Source organism: Glossina fuscipes, unplaced genomic scaffold (assembly GCF_014805625.2).
Source record: "Glossina fuscipes isolate IAEA_lab_2018 unplaced genomic scaffold, Yale_Gfus_2 2, whole genome shotgun sequence".
NCBI lineage: Eukaryota > Metazoa > Arthropoda > Insecta > Diptera > Glossinidae > Glossina > Glossina fuscipes.
In genome coordinates this window covers 34,109,450-34,128,473 of record NW_023998416.1, presented here as the reverse complement: position 1 = coordinate 34,128,473, position 19,024 = coordinate 34,109,450, and the positions used below count along the sequence as shown (strand labels likewise).

General features: G+C 34.9%; 1 protein-coding gene across 2 annotated transcripts in view; it reads right to left on the bottom strand.

The window, feature by feature from the left end:
• Positions 1 to 13,051, bottom strand: part of LOC119633950 — a 15,634-nt gene extending 2,583 nt beyond the window's left edge. The window contains exon 1 of one of the 2 annotated variants that reach the window (XM_038027797.1): positions 12,880 to 13,051. The gene's annotated coding sequence lies outside the window, so the exon portion shown is untranslated. Of the gene's footprint in view, positions 1 to 5,759; positions 5,930 to 12,879 lie in introns of those variants that run through there. The other variant, XM_038027798.1, reaches the window with a different exon arrangement.
• Positions 13,052 to 19,024: the final 5,973 nt, after the last annotated feature.

The following is a 19,024-nucleotide window of genomic DNA, read 5'->3' as shown; positions in this document are numbered from 1 at the left end:
TTTTTTGCAAATTTATTTACATACACAATATACCACACGTACATACATGTACAAAGATGTTTTAGACATTCACCTAAGCGGGCTTGCATTTGCATCTAAGTTGTTGACTGAGAATTTTTTATGAAAATCTCAAGTTCTGGTAGCAAAAAAACAAATTGCGGTTCTTCGTTTTTATATCAGAAAATTTAATCGTAATCGCTACACACACACACACACACGCACACGTACATATAAATATATGTGAATGCATATAAGCGTATGTGCATACTCGAGTACTTGAATTCATTCCAAAATTATTTATAAATCAAAATTTAAATTCTGCATTCACAACGAATCAACCTCTATAACTAGGTACGCTAGGTACTTTAATAAGCCTTGCTTGTAACTTATTAATGTAAGTCAATCTACGAGCAATTTTTTGAGGCAAATAAATGCTAAAGGTTAGTAGGCAAGATTTTGTGAAGAATGTTACAAGCAAGTTAATACCATACACTTTTTGTTTTTATTTTGTTTTATATTATTATTCTTCAAAACGTATGACAGGCGTTTCATTATTTTGAAATATTGAGAGCGTGAATAAGCTGTTGCTGTTTTCTTTTTTTTTGAATATCCAACGCTTATTGTAAAAGAAGTAGCATGAGATTTGTTTTGCAATCAAATTTTCCACTGTATGGAACATTGAACTAACGACTAATCATCATCTCTTACCATCTTTAGGGCAGAATAAGAATTTCTTGCGAAAAGGGCAACTAAACTTCTCACGCTTTTAGTGGGGACGGGATGCATTTGCGTGCGTAAACACGCAAGTTGAACGACTATAGGATCCAAAAGCATGAAATGTACACAACGCTTTAAGGGTATCAAGATATTTAGAGAAGGAACGAAATGTGCAACCGATGTCACAACAACAGCACCAGGGTCGTCTTTAAATCTTGCTTTGTAATCATATCGTGAAACTAACGAATAATCGAGATATAACCCATAAATGCGATTCAGAAAGATCAAGCATAGTTTCGATGGAAAAACCAGGAAGATGGAGAATGTCGAACAATGCAATCCAAAAAGTTGGAGATATAGTTTAAGAATTAGATTACCAGTCGTAACAGTTCGATGTTAGAGCAGAAAAGGAACTCTTCAATTCAATTGGTTTCCTTGGAAATCTTTTATTCTCAAATGGCAGGAGAAGGTGCACAGGTGCAGTGGGCAAGCAACTGAATGGAGAAAAATGTGGTTAATAGAATATAAAAACAAAAACCATACCCAAATAGGAAGCTCAGATGTTGAGAAGGGCTGAAGTCAATTTCAATGGCACCTTCCCATCCGCCGCCAGAATTTGATTTGTAAGAATGCTCATACCAGTAGTTGCTCAAATTAGGCGCACCTACTTACTTAAGTAGTAACATCTCTGAATAATGGTACGTAAAACCGCTTATCGATCAAAGTATGTGAAATAACAGATAAAAAGGAAGCCCACGAATTGGAAAGCGGAAAATTATGTCATGGACTTAATAGTATAAAAACACAGTATAAAAAAAATGCTTGATTACGTAGTAGGCATTGGCTTTAAGGTAAGGTAGGTAAAGTATTAACCTTAAAAGAATTGGAAACTGATCCATGTATTTATATGGATCAAGATAGACTAAATATCGTTTTAGTATCGGTTTATGTTGATGACCTTATAGTATCCCCAAATAATGAAAAGATACTTAATAAAATTAAAAAGAATTTCTCTAAAATTATGCCTACGAACTTTCTGGGCATAGAACTTTAAATAAATATGAGCACACACAAACTCTCAGTGTCACGATCCAAATATATTTGACATATTTTGGATAGGTTCATGAGTAATGAACCGCAATGAAAAGCACTTTAAAAAACCCGAAAACCTAAGCTGACAAACCAAAGACATCCCCTACAATAACCTAATTGAAGACTATACTCAGTTGTGTGCATACGTACAGTCAGGATGGCCAGTCATTACGACTCTAGCTTGGCTTTAAAAGTTAGACTAGCAACTATCTCAAGGAAAGCGAAAATTCGGGGTTGACTTTCAAGCGCACATAAAAAGACTCGGTGAGCTGTACTGACGACGACAGAGGGCTTGTGTCCGAGTTATACGTTCATGTTGGAAAGCGCAGTTATTAGAGATTCCTGCGAATAACCAGTTGTTACCATATCCATTCCCAAAGTAGATTATATAACCCTTTCCGAACTGGTGCAAAAAGCTATTAATATTCGAATTTCTGTACATGAGGTCATGGGTACATAATAATTGCAACCAGGCTGCGGGACAGCTTAGCAAGGAGATTGCCTGCCCCAACGATTTAGGACATATGTCACCGTTTTGTCTTTGAAGTTGCTAAAAAGGATAATATTCGAATTATGGACTTTCCTGGGAAGTAAATGCCCGCTGAAGTGTAAACTGAATTATTATTATCGCCAAAAAAACATCATGAATGCTTTAATCTATCCGCCTTATTCTTAGTTAGCGAACGTAATAAAAAGTGTAACTCTGTTCTTTTTTTCATTTTATTTAATAATACTTTGCTTGCAACCTAAACATATTTCTAATAAATATTTGGTCGAATTTAAAAACCAAAGGTAGGTTTGAAATTTTTTTTCCCCGTTTTTTAGAATAGAGAAAGGGAGAGATATAAGTAGTAGTAGTCGTTGCTTCTTTATATATTTTATCGGACATTTAATAAACATTAAACGCAGACCGACTGACAATAATATTCTTTAGCAAGAAAATATTTAAAATTATTTATTTATTTTTTTTTTTTTTGTATAGAATAGAGAAAGGGATAAATACAGGCTATTTATATATTTTATCGGACATTTTATAAATCTTATTCATAGATCGACTGACAATAATATTGTTTATATATGGAAAATAAAAAAATAAACATGCAAAGAATGTCTTTGCTTTTTATAAGTTTTATGATTATATATACAGGTTGGTTATTATAGCCTACACACGGAAGGCAAGCTTCAACTGACTAAAAAGAAAAAAAAAAAAAAAACAAAAAACAAAAAGAAAAAACAAAAATAATAAGTGAAATAGGTACATATAAAACTAACTTTCGCCGCAGAAAACGAATTCAATGAAAGAAAAAACAAAAAAATACTTCAAAAACATAGTATTGTATGAATGTGCTCGTCATGAGCAAGCAGACACTTATTTATCAGAATGCGTGTGCAAGCGTTTGTGATATAAAAACAAACATGACATGTACGCTAAGCCGAATTCAATCGGTCATTGATTACCATACATAACAGTTTCAATGAAAAAATGTACTTTTCGTGCGTTAGGTCAGTTAAAATTTATCGCGTCATATGAAATGACTTAACTCACTACTTACTACTACTATTGCAAAAACAAACTTTTTATTCATAATATATATCCAACATTTTATTTAAATATTTCAATTGTACTCATGCATCGCTTGCTTGCGTTTTTCTTAGCTAATAAAAGAAGCAACTTTTTCCAAATTTTGTGAAAAAATAATTAAATGAATTTACTGTTAATACCAACATATTTGACATTTGATGCCGAATTTATCAATTTAGAAAAAATTTCAGCATCGATTATCTAAGCTTGCAATAATTGTGGTCAAATTTTCCAAACATTTCATATTTAATGCCACGATACGCGCTCTGGAGAAGAATCATCGGCAAAGCTGTTTCTTTGTTACGTCATAACAAGAGCTCGCAACTAATCTTAATAATAAATCATTATACTGCCTTCGGGGCAAGTATTGCAATCGTATAGATAAATTTTATATCCATTTTCATGATCGATTTACTGCATGTTTGCAAAGCCAAGTCAACAGATATTCAAAATACCCTTAAGTTTCTTAAACTTTTTAATGATTTTTTTACAATAACTCATTCAATAAACCTATTAGGTATTCTTTCTTCTTCATAGCGAAATATTTTGCCAATAAAATTATTTTCGAATTCTGTCTGTATTTCTAGGGAAGAAATCAAAGCGCTATTAATCTTGTTTTGAAACTTTTACGAAAGTAATCTATCTCATCGACTACGAATGCCCTTCTATTAGAATATTCTCACCTATGCATAGTATTTATTGAAAACGATATCATTTATGTTACCGAAACTAGAAAAGCTTGAGGTAGTTTTAAAAGACCTATTTACAAAGTAAGAAGATTCGCTTCTAAGGGATCTATTTGACGAAAGTTGCCTATGTCTGAACTGTTCCTGCAAAACCTGTTTCAACGAGAGCTAACATGGTTTTATGTGAAGAGTCGTATCTAAACGATATCGGATACGTTATCGCCAATGAAGATTTTGAAGTAAATTTTGCGAGTTCTGCTTGCAAATGAAGCCGTGGAATTTCATGAGAAGCGATCCGTTTATTGACAACCAATGAAAATGTTAAAATTGTTTTTACGAGCCTCCTAAACGATCCATTTATCGAAAACGCCTTCGATTATCTTACCAAATTTGTAAAAGATTAATTTGTCTTTGTGAAGCGTCGCTTTTCAGCGGTTATATTACCGAAATTGATATCGATGACCTTATCGAATTTGGAAATGCTGAAAATAATCGCGCGATCGGCTTGTCAAGATCTCGAAAGATCGTAGGAGTTGAAGAGAAGTTCTCCTAAACTGGATACTTTTCAACACTTAATGCTTTGTCCTTTCTTTTAAAAATCTTTTTCAAGATTTTCTAGTTTCGAATGCATTTTCCTAAGATGCCTTCTTTTATTATTATTGTTATAGCATTAATGTTAATATTATGTTTTGTTTTCCAATATAGAAGACGGAGATAGGGCCCTTATCATAAATATTGTGATCACCGACCAATTTAAGTCATTGTACATTTTTTATTAATAAATGCATCCGTTTCTAAATCCGCCTCACTAATGTATAAATATATATAAATAATTATGCTGACATACATTCACACATAACATACGTACAAATGGATGCGCAGAAAATTTATAACTAAATTATGACGATTATGGTCATATAATGTAAAGAAAATAAAGAGAGATCAGTATATGAAAAAAAAAAAAATAAATAAATAAATAGATAAGTAAATGAATGAATAAAAGAATTTTTAAGTTACAAATATAAAGTAACTAGCACGTCCGTTCGTCAGCGCGCCTATTGAAGTAACAGAATATTAACACAACAACACCATCTTTGCAGTGTGAGCGCAAACGGATTTAACACTCGCGACTTGTGACAGCCCATCAGCATCAACGCCGTGATATGATCTCAATGCTTGCTAATTGCGTGGATGGTAAAAAACACAACAATATATTGTTTACTCGCTTGGAAAAGAAGTCAACAAAAAAACTAAAAACGTCTTTATGAATTTTGTGGGAGGCTTGTGAGAAGATTTACAGTTTTAAACCAAAAACAAGTGAGAACAATACAGTTGGGTGAGGCCGGTCTAAAAATCGCTTACACCCACTCTTTGCCTTATACAACTCGTTATTTATTTTCCTAGTACAATACCTTATAGTTAGTTATGTTGCAGAGATTCCAAGACTTGAACTGACGTAGTACAAATTTTGTCAAGTTAATAACCTTTTCCAAGATCATGGCGTCCTTCATCGGTTTGTGTAATAAAATATTAAAAATGAAACTTTGTAGCCATTTAAGTAAGGGCTTACTTTTCATGAGAACTTTTGTATGGAGTGAAAGGTAAAAGCTATTGGACGGCGTGGCCCAGATCTGGTCCTGTTAAATTTCATCTCACATTACTATTATAGATGAATTTTTTACCTTTAAATATTAGAAATCTTATTTCTCCTGAGAGTCTTTATGTGGGAAGGTGTTCTAAAACTTGGCCTGTCGGATCGACATCTTTTCACATCGTTTTAGTATGCCACAGTTCCATGGGTCAGCGATTTTTGTCGATAAATTTTGAAAGCTGCAAAGTTTTTTAATGTAAAGATTTCTTCGAAATACGGCATTATATGGGAACTGATTGTAAAAAAAGGTCGACGTTCACTTATTGCATAAAAAACTTCGATTCGAATCAACTGCAATCGGCTCACATAAACTTTGAAAATAACGCCATCGACAAAGACTCCCGAATCGAGTGCGTAGTCGATATTGACAAACGTGAACGGCAGCTAAGTTTCGTAGGAAAGGTTATATGTTTCAATCAATCCAAATTTTCCCTGTCCATTTAGAATATCGAAATGTTCTTACTCAGCGGTTTTTGTTGAGAAATTTTTTGAAATAAGGCGTTATATGGATAGTGGCCGAACAAGTGGATAGATCCAAGAGGGTGCCAAAATTTCGTCAAAACATCTCACCCTGTCGGTTGAATACAAAAACACTCGGACGCATGGACAGTTGATCGAGCAAGCTTTAGTCGATTCATTAGATGATTCTGAATTGATTATACTAATAAAAGATGGATCTCTCTGAAGTCTTTTCGGATGTTACATACATGTACTTAAAGTTAACAAACGCCTTACCGTGTAAGATATAGGTTGTGATGATGTAAGCAAATTGTCGGATGATAATCATGAGAGCAAATGGTAGATAGAAAACAAAGCTGGTCTACGTTAGACAACATACCACAGATTGCGGTTAAACCGATAAAAAGATTTCGTAATGCAACATAATTTTATTTTATATATGTTTTCGGCGTTGATCCTCCTAGCGATTGTAATCTTTTTTTCTTAAGCGATCGTTTTTGTTTTTTTTTTTTGGTTTTTTTTTCTTGCTTGATTAATAACAAAATGGAAGAAAATATATGCGAGTGCGTTTATAAATGCATGATTTTCCTCTCTTCTTAAAATGTGAACAAGTCAGTAGTTGGTCGATTGGATAGCTGACTATACAAATGAAATTCCAATGTAGAAATCACAAGTTGTTTAGCAACATTATTGTAAGTAAATAAGTATTATATTGGGACTTGACAACAATCACTTGATGCTTGCACAGTTGAGCAAAGAAACGTCTGCTGTTAAAAGGCAGATGGTACACAACGTGGGTTTTCTTTACGTCTGCCCGCGAACATGCCGACCCCGAAAAGCAAGCTAAACGTTATCGCTTTAATTCAGAAAAACCAAATCAACACGATACGAACGAAAATCTTTTGAAAAAATCCACAAAAGATGCAGCGAAACAAGACAACGATACCAATAAAAAATGTAGTAAGAAAAAAAAAAAAACTAACACGAAATAAAGCCATTTTTACGCAAAGTGCAACTCGCACAATTAAAGTCAGATAATCGCTTAAAAATTTTTAATTAAACAATAAATATTTTAGAATTATTTTTATATATATGTATATACGTATACGTATTATGTAATATTATAAGCACACTTGCACACATCCGTACAAAATCTGATCTGTTTGGGGAAGACCTTAATTTGTCATCACTCACTTCTCTCTTCAAAAGAGACCGTTTCGTAGGGCCTTTTGACCGTGGCCTGTGGGTCCATCTAACTGTGATATGTAAAATTTAGAGAAGATTGCTTTTTACCTCTGTGCCGCTTGATACATTATCGGCATTGCCTAAAGCGGTTACCTTTTTCTGACACCCCCTGTAGGGGTTGTTACCGCCGTATCGAATATTACTACTTTTTAATGAAATGATGACAAATATTAGTCGCCCTTTGCCATCTCCTTTAGTCGTAGTCCTTTCTAAGCCGCACCATTTGTCAAAATGTATCTTCGAGAGGTATTACGTATATATTGTTGATCAGCTATCTGTCTATTTGTCTTTTTCTCATTGCAACCTCGATTGCAGCCATAAAAGTTTCTCTAGGAGAGTAAATTTGGTTTTAGTTTTTTCATATGCCTTTCCTCAGGTCACGTTCGAAAATTGCCAAAAGCCCAAGTCCAAAGGTCTGGTAAAATTGTCAAAACCTTCTTTTTCTAATTTATCAGTTAAGAACTGGGATTTAAAATTCTTTCAAAATAATGTTTCTTTAATAAGACAAGTCTGAAGATTTGTTTAAAAGTACCACAATCCAAGATCGCTGACTATAATTGCCTAAGAAAATAGTTCCAAAATTGTTTGCCTCAGACTTTATGTTATTCTGGGTGGTTTTTTTTAAAGCTTTTCATTCTCTTTTAAATTTCATTCGAGAATGGTGGGGTAAAGAATAAGGGTCAAGTTCGTCTTTTCTTCAATATATAATATAGGAAGTTATATTTAGGTATATAATACAGAAAGTTTAGCGAAGGTCTGATGCAAGCGCTCGAAGCTTAACAAAATCTCCGGTACATGCGGACGATGCCATTACATTAATATTTATATATTTTGAAGGGCTTTACTGAGTTCCAGGCATCCTCGATCGAAAGGCCAATTTACGCGGAGTCAATGGGGGACCCTCATTGGACTAAACATATGTCAATAAGTGTTAGTGACAGCGCGCATAAAAAAGTTCTATTCCTTCTAGGGTGAGCACAGAATTTCTGGCTTGGCTCAATCGATCTAGATTCAATACGTATCGGTTGTCCCGTGAAATATGTCTTAGAAATACATTTTAGGATAAAAAAGACCGTATACTCCAACCAAAAAAGATCCGTTTGGGTAAAAGCGTAAAATTTTGAAAGAGAAGAAGAAGACTTTCGTGAAAACTCTGAGACTGCCGTAAGTTTTACTGGGCAGGCATTCTTTGCTAACGATCAGCTCGGAGCGCAGCAAGTTGGAGCTCTTCGAAGAATGTCAAGAGATTCACCCTACAGCGAATAATAACTTTCTCGATAGTTTCTTATTTAAAAAAGTTTCTTTTTTTTTCTCTGTACGATTTCTTTGCTGTTGTTTTTGTTTTTTTATTATTATTATTTGCAGTTTCGGTCTCTGGCGATTTAAAAAGGAAAAGTTTTCTCTAACTTGTTATTTTTACTACGGCGATGCACTGGCTGCTATTTTAGTTTCTTGTTCGTTAATTCTGAACCGGTAACGCTTTAATTTGCTGTTGTTGTTTATGTTACTTTTTTCTTATCAGTTTTTTTTTTTTTCTCGCTTAATTTTTGTTTTAATGCCTTAAGCAGCCGTTGTAGCCGCACGTTATAAGTGCTTATACAGAAATGAAAATTTCTTTAAATACTTTTGTTTGTGTGATAAACCTGTTATGCTTGACAACTCTCGCACACCAACGAACCACTGTAAACCTACCCAACCTATCAACCTAAGTTTTCTTTCTTTCTTTCTCTGCCGTAAGGCATTTTCTTCGTAGTAAAAGTAACGCACACTGGCAGACCATAAGATCAGTCTGTCCATATGCTTCGCACAAATTACTGATCGCTCAATTGTCAATGAATGGTCTGTTTACTGGCTGACTCGTTTTTCTTGCGTTTAGCCGGTTACTGGGTTAAGTCGTTCATTAATAGCTGGACATAAAAAGCGCAAATAATTAAAAGACTAAACGACTTAACCGCAAAATATTAGGTGCGCGACTAAATTTCCGGCTTTCTTTGAACACAATGAAAAATTGAACATTTCAAGAGATATATGAACAAGAAAAAAAGTTTATTCATTAGTCACGACTTCTTCCATCTTTCAATCAGAAGATGAACACCGTACCGTGCCGTGGAATAAAAAGGCCCACTGTTTGAGCATCGTCATCAGAGCGGAAGTCCGTGTTTGAAAAGTCAATAAGTCATCAATTGCAACCGGTGTCACTTGGGCAAGGCATAATGTCTGCTAATAACAGCGAGGTGGGTAGCCTCTAGCCTGTAGAATCTAGGTTCATATCGCAAATATTTGCTCAGCGAGCTTCGCTATGATTTCGCTGCAAAGCAATGTTATCGTTATGTCTGGTCCCCCCCCCGTTTTTGAACCCAAGTGCATTGGCTATTGTTCATGAAGTTTCCTGCTGATGCATGGAATCATAATACACTGCACCCAACTATTTTTGAGAGATGCCCAAGCTACATAAGAAAAAAAAAACAAATTCGGAAACACCAAAAGGCTATACGCGAAAACCGAAAACTTAATTGCTCACCTAATATATTTTTATTTTGTTTAATAAATAAAGTGAGGAAATTCGGAAAATTAAGAATAAATAATGGAATGAGTTTGTATAGCAACCGAAAAAGATTTGGTTCTTCAGGAAGTAGAAAACGGTGACCGATATAAAATCAAAACAGATAAAAAAGAAAAATAAATTAGCATTTGATTAGAAATAAATCTCCAAAACTACTTAAGTCATCACCTGAGCAGAAAAAAAGGTCGTCTCTTCGATGCACGACGACTGCCTCCTTAGTTCTTTTACCCAACTAACGATCTTACTGGTAATTTGAAAAGTAAAAATTTTTGTTTTGAGGCAAACTGAAGGAATTCAAAAATTATCTGACATAATTGATACAGTTTTTGATAAAGTTAAGGTATATTTTTTAAAATAAACTTAAACTCTATCATTTGTCTAGCAAACGTCAGTGAAAAGCGTTGATAGGAAAAAGCGAAGCGCGATATTGTCTTCTAATGATATCCAGGCTTAGAAAATACCTTACGTATACACATGTCATTAACGGGTTTTGTAAAAAATGGCCTCATTATGTTTCCGAGTATCGAGCAAAGTTGATTTTTCATGAAAAAAATTTTCATTACATAATTAATTTTCACACACAAGTTATTCTTTTTTAATCTACACCTAAAACTGCGAAGATGACTAAGTTGGCTTGGAGTGAAACCCCAATAAGTCATGAAGCATTTAGAAAGTGGCTTGCGTGGGAACAATTCGCGCTCGCATATGTCCATCCCTATCCAACAGAAGCAAGCCGGGAAATGCTCTTCAACTTTGGCTGGGAACATCTCTCTACCGCGGATTCTTCTCTAGATCTGCGTCTTTCTGCTTACCTCTTACTTAGATTGGTGCAGTGATATCTGGCAGATTAGGAACACGCAAAAGTTGAAAGCGTACTCGAAACCACAAATGGCATCCGTATAAGAATCAAAAAGCCATAGATAATGATGGTAAATATTTCAATGTTTAAGCATTCTAACCAGTAGTTCTATACCCACCACTGTATATTTGTAACACCCAAAAGGATGCTTCAGAGACCCTATAAAGTATATATATTCTTGATCAGCGTGAAATTCTGAGTTGATTTAGCCATGTCTGTCCATCTGTACGTCTGTATGGTGTGTTTATGGTAGAGCGTAAACTGAACGCAACTCAGTGTTTTTTAACAATAGTGTTGGGATTTTTGACCCTTACTCCGAATTTATTAAAGTTACAAGATTGAAAATTTCCACATTTGCTTTACGAGATACTTTACTCTCTACGTCTAAAGGCGGAACAAAGCGGCCGTGTCCACACAAATTTACGAATAATTAAATTTTATTTTTTTCACTTTTTTGAGGTTTAATGCTTGCTTACTATAAAGCGAACAAGACAAAACGTTTAAAACTATTCTGTACACTCCTCAAATAAAGATATATTATCTGCCTAAGAATGGGTTAATTCTAAAATGAATGTGTTGGATACCGTGATTAATTTTTTTCTTTTTTCTTTTCAGCGATATGGGTTTGAAATAAAAGAACGTGGAGAGTAGAATGCGAAAAACATGGTGGTTGGTATGCGAGATTCGGGCCCCGAAGTTTTAAATGATTTTACATTTTATCATAAGATGAAAGCAGCATTTAGTATACACTTAAGAACTCTAGGATGTTGTTGTTGTAGCTTCAAAAAGGTGATATTTTCTTAAAAAAAAATTATTTCAATTAAATAAAAGACTTTTAGAAACGATCTCTGGAAATTTGTAAATAAATGCGTCTGACTGTCGCGAATGCACGTTTAGATCGCAAATTGTAACTGTTAATTTAACCAAAGAAATTAATTCTAAGATTAAAGTGGGGCTATCGGCTCTACCGCGCTTGATATTTGAATCCACCAGCAATGAGTTGTTAGTCGAGATCCTTTGTCTAATCGGCGACTCGTTTAAAAATTCATTTTACGTAATAACAATATCAAAAACATAATAGCATGTACAAAAATACAGTTATAGAATAAGTCCTAGATCCTACAAGTCACGGGCTTCCAAGCAAAGTAGGCTGTGTTAGCATATCGCGGAATATCCGCAAAACGGATGTCGATCGCAAGTAAGCAAATAATTGAAAATGAGCGTGTGTGTGTATATGTGCGCATATATATGCTTAAATTCACTTTTACTTCTTAAGTATTTTAATGAGAAGAATTTAGCTCATGATTAGTTATCACGAACCGATGATGAACTGTTGACATATTGCTTCTTGCCTTCTAGAGTAATTTTGAAACGCTTCAAAGCATGTGATGCCTTTCGTGTGATGCCCCCTTTTTTTTTTTTTAATATTTCAATAATAATGATTTAAAAAATGTAAAAACAAAAGGCATTAATTAATAAGTTGTGTTTGTTTTCTATGCGATTGTATGCGGTTGCAAAAGAATAATGAGACAGACAAGCAAGCTTGGCAGGCACGTTTTTCTATTCATTTAATATTTTGAAAGGAAGACACGCTCCAACAAACGCTGAACAATAGTTACTAAACGAGTCATATAAATAGCATTACAACGGATGCTGTTACACCAAAGGAAAAAGAAACAAACACATTTTCTTGAAAAATGAGATAAATGCTTCTTCAACCCTTTTATAAGAAGAATTGAATTTTATTAATTTTTTAAGGCAGCCAAAGGTAAAAAGCCATCAAGCGAAGGTGTCATTAATTGCAGTAAATTGTTAGTTTTGTAAAAGAATTTTCGCCTCAAAGACGATTAGCTGATTAACATTTTCATCGAAGAGCGGGATTTATTTTAAATCTTACGATTCTTTACGAGATTTTTAGGTTTAAGGCACAATTTTCAGTAGTTTTAATTTCAATTGTTTTTCCATTGAAGTTTTTTTCTCGGTTTTTGTTTTTTTTTTTTTTTTTTTTTGTGGGGTTGCACTTACAATTCACAGTAATTGTTAATTGAATGAGTGAATGAATGAACGAAAAATGAAATCTTTTCTTGTAAACGGTTCTTGTTTCCTCTGTTAAATTTTAATACTTGTCTTTTTTGTCTTTTCTTCTTAAATTATTTAATATTTTGAAATAGCACTGTGTACGCAACGATATACTTTTACCAACTGATCGTTGCGACGATCTTGCCATGGTTTATAGCTTGTTCCCAAAACAATATAACGTACAACACACGAAATGTAATCACAATTTTTTCACCAACATATGCACGACTACAGCTACAAACACAATAACCAACCGCATTACAATCGACCAAACAAAAATACACATGCGGCACATATGTACAGCTCACTCGCTTAAGCCATCTTATGCTTAGCGTAGGTAAACATCTTCAACATGCACACATATGTATGTATGTGTTTAATATACTCGTATAAGCAACACATAATTAGTTAAGTTATTACACATAATTGTAACTGCAGGTTAGCTGGCTACGTTCTCTAATCTAACTCCCTGCTAATTGTGATGAGGCTTGTGTTCAGTGTATTCGTAAGCGCGCGAGGTATGCACCGAAACTCTCAGCTTAACTGCCTTCACAACTGGGTATCTCTAGCAGTCTTCAAAATGCCGCCAATCGAATCCAGAACCGGAGTCACTACACTAATGGAAAAATACCGTTCATATCAAGTTTTACGGTCACATGATACTCGAACGCATCAAATCTTGCACACATTTTCTTATGCAGTCCTCAACCATCGGGCATCGGTTAAGCTACCTTGCTATGTGGCGATCGATCTTCTGACATAGCGTTGGTGTTGATTGTTTCACTTACTTTATTATCGAAAATTCTTTTTTATGTATGCGAGCATAAATTGCGATGGTTTTCATTCTACAGCATTTTTTTTTTTTTTTATTTATTTCGTTTAGTGACCTGCTTTACTCCAACTCACACTAAATAATGTTGACATAAAGTATTGCCATAAATTGTTTTAACAAATTGAAAACGAATGATAACTAAACAGCACCAAGAAATATGGGATTGTTTTTTTTTTTTTTGTCATTTGTTTTTAGTTTATTAGTTTTTGTTTTCCTACGAAAAAAATTAATCAACATTATGATCAACTTGCGCGGAAAAGAAAAAACTTCATTCTTTCGAACACAAAATTCTATATAATATTCCGTGAAATTAGATATTCAAGCAGTTGCGATTTGAATCAAACAGGACTGGAGTGTAGAAGAGCGATAAGGTATTAGGGATCGCCCTCCAATGTGTAAAATTTTGTTTTACTTATTATTATTATTGAATCTCAGATTTCTGTGCTTTTTGCTGGAAATTTACCCATCCACAAGCAATATGTTCCACGAACGTATTTTAGGCTTATCCTATTGTATCGCATCACTCAATAAGACTCCGATCTAACTTACAGTTTCTCCGCAATTTCGTAATTCAAACGCACTTAGAATGTTATTTAGTATCCACTACTGATTCTTTGGCCCTTTTCAAGATAATCGATGAATATTATGCGACGAGCGTATCAACTTTTGCCTTTTGGGTTGCTTTGCACGGCTTTCGTCAGATGCTATCCACCCGCCTGAACGTGTTCAAAGGCGTATCAACTTTGATTGTGGTTTTAAAATTGTTGTCATACTGACTGCAACTTTTTCAAAATTAGCTCTAGTTCTAAAAATCGATAAAGATATATCTACTTTTAATATTGGGTTGAAGAGGAGCGGGAATACTTTCACAGTCCAAGCTTAAATATCCTACACCACCTCGCTTAACGCGGTTTTTCGTGTAACAAAAAAATTGCGATGCCTAGGATATAAGACAGATAACACGGAAACACAAGCGTGCATCGATCGACATAATAAAAGGTGGATCTGCCTCCCTCCCTCCCTTCTAGGTGTTGCTTACATGCGTACAAACTTAATATACTCTCGTACAACAAGTGGTATAGGATGTAAAAAGTGAAATGGCAAAAAATAGTCAGTCAATCAATCAATATTCTATCGGAAACTTTATCGTCATCTTTCTTTGATGCAGCAGCGTGCGCAGCTTATCTTCCAAAATTGATCATAAAAATAATATCAAAAAATGAATTAATGACCAAAGTGTGAAAAACTATAAAGGATGGATGACTTCTTTGCTTTTAACTTATATGAAATCATTTACATCTCGGAAGGTTAACAATTACTTGTTAAATACCTGATAATACATTTAATTGTGTCTTAAATATATAGCAAACTCAAGTAATATTAATTTTAATTAATGTATTTGTCTTTCCATTGAATGCATAACCGTTTACTAAGAGAAAGTTATATATATATATATATATATGTATATATGTATATATGCATTCAATTGTTTTGCGAGAAGTTCAGTTAGGAAAAAGGAAATAAAAGAAATTTCTTAAAGAAGCAACAAGTAGGAAGCTTATAGTCGGGTAAAGCCAACCTTTAAATACCCTACCCCACAATGAACATAAAAATTTTATCACGTTTCTATATAAAAGCAAATTTATCAAGTGCGTATTTATGGGGAAGAGGATCCAAAACGCAACCTAATGTAGTACAAGTTTAATTCTTAGTACATAGGGCAGATGGTCTAAATTTTCTACAACTCATTTTTGTATGAAAGCACTATAATATTATGGGTCAATTTCCATCACGGCTTCTTAAAACTTAGACTGTTCTGTCCTACAAGGGATCAAGTTTCGTGAAAATTGGTATTAGGATAAGATCCAGAAAATAGGCCGAGATTGTCCAGATTTGGCACAGTTAATTTTTTTATATTAAATTGCTATTATGATATAATTGTCATCGTCAAGCATTGAATATTATACCTTTTTGTCGTATGAACTTCACTTTTCTTTATATGAGAGGAGATTGAAAAATTGCCTCACCCGGTCCAAAGCTTTTCATTATCAATTACAATATTACCACTTAGTCACTTTTGCAAAAGAGTTTTTAAAATTGCAATTTTTTCCATATAACGATTTTTGACGACGGGGCGTTATAGATGGACTGGATCGATCCGAATCATTTTCTATAGCGTTCGTCCTCAAGTCAAAACACGTCACACATTTATCGAAATATCTCAAAAACTACGACCTGTAACTTGAATACAAATTTACATGGACAGTCATCAGATGGACAGACAAGCTTAAATTAATTCTGATTATGACTCTAAATCGATTGGTATAATAAAAGATGGTTTTATCTTAAGGCCACGGCCGCACTACACCACAAGTGGTGTAGGGTATAACAGACACAAAGGACTAATTGTTAATCTATTCGAGCAAATATATCAGGTGCTTACCTGTCTCTACGTCCAAAAATTTAAAATCCATTAAAGTTGCGAAAAAAAACCTTGGAACAAAAAAAGGTCAATTTGCTGTATTGTTCGACAAGCGATAATATATTACAAGAAGCTTAATATATTATATATGTATGTATTTGTTTTGAATTTTTAACTTTCAATCAAATCAAAAGTTATCTGTCTTACGTTATTTATAGTGGGAGAATAATTGCCGTCTTTTATTTTTATTTTTTATAATCAAGGGGAAGCCATAAAACACTAAGATATCACCGGCGGGTAAAGATGAATGCATAGAAACAATTAAATATTACTTCTGGAATATGCTCAATGTTAATTGGCCTTGATGATAATCAGCGAATCTAAACTTTTTCTACACCTTGCGATAATGATAATGAATTCTTACGCTTACCTCATTACATTTAATATGCAATTAGTGATCACACGTAGAAAAAAATGCTTTACAAACATCCTAAACAATATATATATATATTGTGTGAATATGTGGACGCGACGCGATTTAAGTATTTTCCTGGAATAACGCCTATGATTCTTCAATTTTTCAAAAAGGCAATGACAACTTTAACACCTCTCTCTCATTGTTTGGTACGTTTGCCCCAATAGTTTATAATTTCGCAATCACTTACTCTTTAGACTTGTTTCTATCACTTTTGACGACGGTTCATCGGATTTTATTGCAGAACGATTTGAGTCCCCCTATCAGCATATCAAACGATCCACGATACGAATTTTGCGGGTAGTAAAAGATGTGGACTTACACCCACGTCTCTTAGATTTCTTTAAAAACTTATTAATATTTTTGAAGCAAAAAACGCCGGCGACAGCATTAAATAAAACTCAATGTCTCGCGTGCATTGGCTTTGCCGGGTCGATGAGATCCTGCTCCATCAATGCCCTAGAGGCGCTGCTGGGTATCACACATGCTCCTATTGCTGTAGGAAAAGAGGCCTGCCTGAGCTCACTTAGACTGTCAAAATTCGACAGATTAAAACCGGCTAATGTCAGGGGCATCCAGAGGTATTGAAAAACTTCACGGACAGATGTTTTGTCAAGAGCTGGGACGGGGAAGCTTTTGAGCCCGGGGTGGAATCAAGGATATGGTATACAGACGGTTCAAAATTGCAAAATGGCAAAACTGGGGCTGGGGTTTGTGGGTCGAGTTTCCAAAAGGCTATGCCAACGGGACATATTCCAAGCAGAAGTCTACGCGATCAGCGCTGATCTGTATATACTCCGGCACCCAAGCCGCTTTAATGTCTCTAAGGGGACGGTTGATCATATCCAGACTGGTGTTGGAGCGCCTTTAAACATTGAGTCAGACGATGTTCGCCTAATTTGGGTGCCTGGACATTCGGGTGTTGAGGGCAACAAAAGGGCTGACTGTCTAGCTAACAGCAGCGCCCGAGGAGCCTTAGTAGACCCTGAACCGTTCCTTGGCGTATCGAAAAGCCACATTAACAGACTGGTCAATTCTCAATTGCAGGACAACGGTATGCAAAAAGATTCACAAAGTCTTCCGGTAGGGCTCATAAACTACCGGAACTAAGAAGAAGCGAACTATGTTTGGTCACCGGCTTCTATGCGGGTCATAATTCCCTCAGGTACCATCTGAAAAATATGGGTATATTTGATATCGATTCATGCAGATTCTGCCAAAACACGAGTGAGACATCCCGTCATATTCTATGAGAATGAAAGGCCGTCTACGGAATCAGACAGCAAGCGTTTGGTGAGCATTTTACTAGACCGGACACGATATGGTGCTCCGAACCAAAGAAGCTGGCGGGATTCATAAGGATTCTAAAACTGATTGACTAGGGGCATGGGCGAGTACAATAGATCTTCCAGGCCACGGTACGTCGTGCCCACGTAATTAGCTATTAATCTATTATATTAATAATAATTTTTTATTTATTTATTCACTTATACGTGAAACTCAGCTAAAATAAATGAAGAGTCGACGTCAATTAACTCTTAGAAGAAGAACTCTTGCACTAATTATTATCAACAACTAACATAAAGTACATAAGAAGTAAAGAAAAATAAGATATATATAGATAAGAAAGAAAAAAAGGGTATGCACAACTACCATAGAGGCGCACCCACCCATAGAGGTACAGAACACCTAAGCCTTTGCAAACACGCGAACACTTGGCAACCAATAACAGTAAACAACACCATTTAATTTTTGAATTATTGTCAGAGGAACGTTAACACTGCAGGTTAGTTTTGAATACAGCATAGGCAAATCGGGGCTATTAAGGTTGATAGTTTTGATAGGCTTTGAAGAGTCCGTGATTGAGGTTAAGTGCTAGACATCAATAAGGATTCTGCACACAACTCTGAACGGATTCAATAACTCATAATTATATTTACATTGACTAAGCTTAATGAAAATGAAGTTCCTTGTGAAGCGATTAAGGGTCATTAGGGTTCAATAAGGGTGAATTAAGAAGGGGACACCAAGAACAGATGTACGTTATGTCGTCGAGTGACGATAAGGTATGACTAACTGAAGCAATCAGTTTTCAGAAAGGGGCAAAATTTTCAGAAAGGGGTTCGGCGTCAAACCGAACCTTCCGAGGGGGAAAGAGCAGGAATTGCTTTTGAACGGATTCAATTAAATCTACATAACACCAAGAGTCACTTAAGCATTGATCTAACTAAGGACATGTATAGTATTTTTGTGATGCAGGGATACTTTAATTAATTGGTTAATTGAAATACGGTTATCCCCCTGTAACACGGTAGATCAGTTCCGCATTATAGGAAAACGCGCTTCCAAGCGTGCTCGTATG